The sequence below is a fragment of the Geotrypetes seraphini genome, chromosome 13 (assembly GCF_902459505.1).
Source record: "Geotrypetes seraphini chromosome 13, aGeoSer1.1, whole genome shotgun sequence".
NCBI classification, from domain to species: domain Eukaryota; kingdom Metazoa; phylum Chordata; class Amphibia; order Gymnophiona; family Dermophiidae; genus Geotrypetes; species Geotrypetes seraphini.
Window position 1 is genome coordinate 65,561,916 of NC_047096.1, and position 6,626 is coordinate 65,568,541.

The window sequence follows — 6,626 nt, forward strand, 5'->3', positions numbered from 1 at the left end:
GATTGAAAGATCGTCATGCAGCTACTCTATTTGGCAAATTGAGGCAAGTAACTGTTGCAGCCAGGGCCCCTAAAACAGATGCCATTTTGAAAAGACATGCAGGAAAAGGAGCCATTTTGGATCAAACACGCTGGGGAAGCACTTATTTGAGGGTAAAGCGTTTGCTTGAATTAAGACTTTCTTGAACTGGATAATGAAAATGTTTTATTAACTGAAAGCCAGTGGGCACACGTGAAAGCACTAGAAAATCTACTGTCTAACCCCTTTACTGTCACCAAGAGTTTACAATCTGAAGATTTAACACCTGGTAAATTCTTCTTGAAATGGAAGAGCTTGATATATTGCCTGAACAAAAGTGGAGGGTTAATAGCTGATGGCATTGCATCTTCAATTAAGAAAAGAGAGAATCTCTTACTGGATAATCAAATCTTGTTAGCTGCTATTTATGTTGATCCAATGAGCCAAATTTTATTGCGCGATGACCAGACTGATACTGCATAAAAGGACCTCTATGATGTAGCAGTTCGCATGAAGGGATTACTACCTGAAACAACACCACTGGATGAAGCTATAAGCACTGGTAACTCAGGATCATCCTCTTCAAATGAAGAATTAGACTTTGATTCCTACTTAGACAAAATGGAACTTTCAACAGTAAAGCGACATTGCATATGCATGAAAGATAAATGACCAGAAAATATCCAAATAAAGAGATTCCAGCAGTTTTTTAAAAGAAGTAGAAAAGTATGATCACTCATCAAAACTGACTGTAGAAGAAGCCATCCTTGTTTATCCCAAGATTATTAGTGATATGGCTAGAACCGTAATAGCAATGCCACCCACCCAAGTCAGTGTTGAAAGACTATTTTCAGCTCTAAAAATAAGTCAGATTTAAGAGGTTATGGCAGAAGCAATTCTGTTTCTTAGAACAATACTAAATTAGTTAGTTTTGGATTGCATTTAGCAGCTATTGTACTCTACAACTATATACCAAGTTTAATATATAAACTATTTTAGGTTTTCCAGCTTTTGTTTGTTTTCATGTAGTTAAGCTTTGTTTTTGTTTTAAAACTACCAAAGAATGTGGTTCATATTTTTAAACTGGTAAAGTTCCTGTTCCTGATTTTTATGCATGATATGCTACTACTTTATAGCCACTTGATTAAAAACAAATAAAACCGTGGAGGGGCATAATCAAAAGAAACATCTAAGTCCGTTTTGGGCCTAAGTCGCCCAAAGTTGGACATGGGAAAAGGTTCATTTTCAAAAAAATACGTCCTAACATTTTTTTTTTCCCGAAAATCATCTAATTGTACGTCCAGCTGTCTGATCGTCCAGACCGCTAAGTCATCCTTCTTTATACCCCAATTTTGACTAAAAATTTGTCCAAATCAAAAACACCTAGAAAAAGACCTTTTGGATGTGGGCAGGTCAGCAAAGTGATGGACTGGACATTTAAACATTGCACCAGAGTAGTGGGGTACCTTACAGGGCACTGCTGTGAACTTCACAAAAAGGGTGCCACATAAGAACATAAGATTTGCCACTGCTGGGTCAGACCAGTGGTCCATCGTGCCCAGCAGTCCGCTCACGCGGCAGCCCTTAGGTCAAAGACCATTGCCCTATTTTAGTCTAGCCTTACCTTACCTGCATATGTTCTGTTCCAGCAGGAACTTATCCAATCTTTTCTTTAATCCCTGAAGGGTGCTTTCCCCTATAACAGCCTCTGGAAGAGCGTTCCAGTTTTCTACCACTCTCTGGGTGAAGTAGAACTTCCTTACGTTTATATGGAATCTATTCCCTTTTAACTTTAGCGTGTGCCCTCTGGTTTGCTCCATCTCGGAAAGGGTGAACAATCTCTCTTTCTCTACTAAGTCAATTCCCTTCAGTATCTTGAATGTTTCAATCATGTCCCCTCTGTCTCCTCTTTTCAAGGGAGAAGAGGCCCAGTTTCTCTAGCCTCTCATTGTATGGCAACTCCTCCAGTCCCTTAACCATTTTTGTCGCTCTCCTCTGGACCCTTTCGAGTAGTACTATGTCCTTTTTCATGTACGGTGACTAGTGTTGGATGCAGTTTTCCAGGTGGGCGTGTACCATGGCCCAGTATAAAAGCATGATAAATTTTTCAGATCTGTTCATAATCCCCTTCTTAACCATTCCTAGCATTCTGTTTGCCCTCTTTGTCGCCGTCGCACATTTCGCGGACGGTTTCATTGACTTGTCTACAAGTACTCCCAATCTCTTTCCTGGGGGCTCTCTCCAAGTATCGCACCGGACATCCTGTATTCATGCATGTCGGTAACAAAAATCGTATGCATCACCTTGCACTTATCCACGTTGAACCTCGTTTGCCATTTCATGGCCCATTCCTTGAGCATGTTTATGTCTCATTGTAGGTCTTTGCAATCCTTCTGTGTACTCATTACTCTGAATAACTTTGTATCGTCCACAAATTTAATCACCTCACTCATCGTGCAAATTTCTAGGTTGTTTATAAATATGTTAAAGAGTACAGGCCCGAGCACCGAAACCTGCGGCACTCCACTCGTGACGCTTTTCCAGTCCAAGTATTGACCATTCATCCCCACTCTCTGTTTCCTATCTGCCAACCAGTTTTTAATCCATGTGAGTATATCACCCTCGATACCATGGCTCGCAATTTTTCGAAATAGATGTTCATGCGGTACCTTGTTGAACGTCTTCTGAAAATCTAGATATATGATGTCGACAGGGTCGCCCTTGTCTATCTGTCCATTTACTCCCTCGAAGAAGTGCCACATACACATCTCACCACAACAACCTTATAGGTCATGGCGAGCCCCCCCACAACCGACTAGAACCACCTGTCTACCACCCTAATAGCCCTTATGGCTGCAGATGCCACTTCTATGGAAGTACAAAAGGGTTTGGGGTTTTTTTGGGGGGTGTACATGTTTCAACATGAATGCAGTGATTAGAGTGGCTTATGGGCCTGGGTCCTCCTCTCCATAGTTCACTAACCCACCCCCAAGACCACTTAAGCCACCTCTGTGCATCTCTACTAGGCTTTCCTATGCAAGGTGCTGATGTTCTGGAGGCAGATATGTAAAGTTGTTATTACAATTTTTATGGGGAGGCAGGGTGTGGGGGTTTGTACTTTGTGTCTGCAGTGCTTATCTGGTCACTTTGGGTACCTTCTGTGGACTTAGACCTGGTTTTAGATGGCCTAATAATCACACCAAAATGATATTCATGCACTCCTAATATCAGAAAACAAGTGCCACAGATTCTTCAATTTATGAAAGCGGATTCTTCAATTTATGAAAGCGGAAGAGACCTCAGTGTTTCTTAGGAAAAATCCTGTGAAACCATCTATGGCAACAATAATGCTGTCATAGAGAAATACATCCTTGGTCTCATATCGCACCGCTTAAAATTCACTATTTTACTTCTTATATTTCTTTTATCTAGTTTCAAAATATTTTTCAAATTTTAGTGAAAGTAAAAAATGAGCACTTATCTCAATCGTTTCTTCTGATACTACAAAATCACCACAGTCTGCAGTTTAAGGTCTAGCGTGGTACCAATCTACCACACTTGTTTAGTTCAATCTCATTTAACACAGAGATATCCCGACAGGCCTTGTTTCGCCCTTCGGCTGCATCAGGGGATTATTATAAGTTATGAGCCACCGCTTCAATGATTTGTTTCACAGGATTTTTCCTGAGAAACACTGAGGTCTCTTCCGCTTTCATAAATTGAAGAATCCGCTTTCATAAATTGAAGAATCTGTGGCACTTGTTTTCTGATATTAGGAGTGCATGAATATCATTTTGGTGTGATTGTTATTCTTGAAGATATTCAGCTTGTATTGTGGAGAACGGTTGTAATTTAGATGGCCTAAGTCACAACATCCTCATTCCGTCTAGGCAGTGTTGTAAAACTTTCGTTTATACATGCAGTACGACTAAGTCTAGGATAGCCACATCCTGCCCAAATCCCGCCCTCGACACTCCTCCTGAAATGCCCCTTTTAGCTCTGGGCGTACTGCAGCACTGTGAAAGCCTAAGTCATTTTTAGATACGTCTAAAACCCGGTTTGATTATCGGCACTTGGACGACTTGTGTTACTGATCGTCCAAGTGCTGAATTAGGCTGATTTTTAGACGTGTTTCTGTTTCGATTGAGCCCCTAATTGTTTTCTTTTTTTTTTTTTTTTGTCTTTTGTTTAAACTGGCCAATACAGTAGAGCGTCAGCTTCCTAGCCAGTAGTTCTGTGGTTAAATGGTGTGTAAGTTGTCTAACTTCAATCAACGTAGAAATACATCAGCACCCCTACTGCTCTTCCCCACCGCACTTTGCACTCCTCACATACCTCTTGAAATATTTGCCGGCAGCAAGCAGCATCTTCAACCTGCTGCTCACTCTGATCTCAGCTTTCTTCTGATGCCATGTCCTGGTCCCGTGACCAAGAAGTATAGTCAGAAGGGAGCTGAAGCCGGCACAAGCAGCAGGTGGAAGATGCTGCTCACGCCAGTGAACATTTCAAGAGGTCCATGGGTGGGGAGGAGAGGCGCTGGCGCCTGGGGCAGTCCACCCCCCTGCCACTGCTCCCCCCCCCTTACTACTCCACTGATTGAAACATTTAGCAATTTCCAAATATATAGTGCCAGGTTTTAGTGTTATACTGTTGTCCCGGGTCCTGTTCTCAAGTTTGCTGACATTTTTGTATAGGGTTAAATCTAAGTAATAGTGTCTAACAGAGGCTGGTAACTGATGCTCTGCTAGGGCCCATTCTTAGTGTTTCCTCCAAACATGTTTCCGATATAATAATAATAATAACAAATTTATTCTTGTATACTGCCCATCCATAAGGTTGCCTTTCTAAAGAGGAGATGGTGACATTGCATATAGCAAAATGAGTCCTTAAGAGACCATACTCTTCTTTGTAGCATAGACCAATGTATCATCCCTTCATCTGTCTATAATTGCAACAATGTAAATAAGGAATTTCTGGCCCAGTGTATGCACGCTGCCCAAATCATCTCTCTATTCAATCCAGGCATATATATAATAGCCATTAAGATGAAAGTATTGCCACTCTGGAAACATAGCTATACGCAATGCTAGCCAGGATTGTAAAGGATGTTTTATAAGACAATTAATATTGTTAGTTAATGGCTGCAGCTGTGGGACTGGCAGTCAAGAAATAGGCCATAGCGTGACAGTGGATACAAGATCTTGTTCCACTCATACCCAGTTTTTAGGTGATCTAGATACCCAGTAAGTCAAAATATGTAACTGTGCTGCTAAATAATACATTTGGAAATTGGGTACCCCCCATACCTCCTCACTCTTTTGACTGAAACAAAATATGCTTATTTATGCCAAATAATATTAGGGTTACCATATGGCTCCAGAAAAGGAGGACGGATTGAGACATCCGGGTTTTACTTCCATTGTTTTCAACAGAAGTAAAGCCCAGATGTCTCAATCTGTCCTCCTTACTTCCATTGCTTTCAGTAGAAGTAAAACCCAGATGTCTCAATCCGTCCTCCTTTTCTGGAGCCATATGGTAACCCTAAAAGTTTCCGATTAAGAACTACAAAAAAACCCTTAGATATTAGTATGGGGAGTGTCATAAAAAGATACATTAATTTAGGCAGTACTACCATCTTCACCACAGAAATTCTACCCATCCTTGTTAAGCTGAGGCCACGCCATCATTCCAGTTCCTGCAATATTCCCTTCAAATTTTGTGGGTAATTATATTTAAACAAAGCTGACACATTAACTAGCAAGCCTTAAAGAAGTAAATCAAATGCTTCAGTCAGTAGAAAGAAATCTGAGCACACCTTCCTACCTGCTTCTTTCTTCCCCTGTCACTTTTACCCTTTACTGCAAGTAAATGTGCATACTTGTAACTGTTGGTGGAAGACAATTTTCAGCTCCCCACTTTGTCTGCATTATTTCAGAAGCTCCAAAGAAAAGCCAGTATCAATGCTGTTTTGATTCATTTGCAAAACAATACTACGCTTAAATCATTCTAATTTTATACCTTGGATCTGATAAATTTCACTTCCTGGTGTGGTAAATCTCATTCTTTGGGTTGGTTCAACCTTGCACTTATTCCTATTTTATATTTTGGATGGGACGGGATGGCGCAGAAGACATTTCGTTCCCAACTATTTTTCCCATAGGCCATGTAAAATTTGCTGTCTGGCGATGTTACTGGCTGGCGAAACCCATGTGCACGTTTCTATGGCAACAGTGTTTCTCCCCGTTTGTACACTTTTTTTTTTTGCATGTCCATTTGTATAAATTTTTTCCAAACAGAAGCCCGGGCCAAACTGCCTTGCTCGTGCGTCCATCCTATAAGCGTTTCTGTTCTGCTCTCAGGCTTTAGACTTAGTATGCAATGTTATTTTTCTGTTCACCGCCTTCAGATTAACATTGCATTGTTATACCTCTCTTCACTCCATTTTAACAGAAGAGTATAATCTAGGCCTACGCTTGCCTCCACTACATGCCCAAACTTATTTTATTGCCGCTGACAGCACCAAAACAAATCCAGAACTACAAATCCCGGCATAAACGGGGGGGGGGAAAGAAGGGCGCAGAAACGCAGGAAGGAATTATGCTGACTAG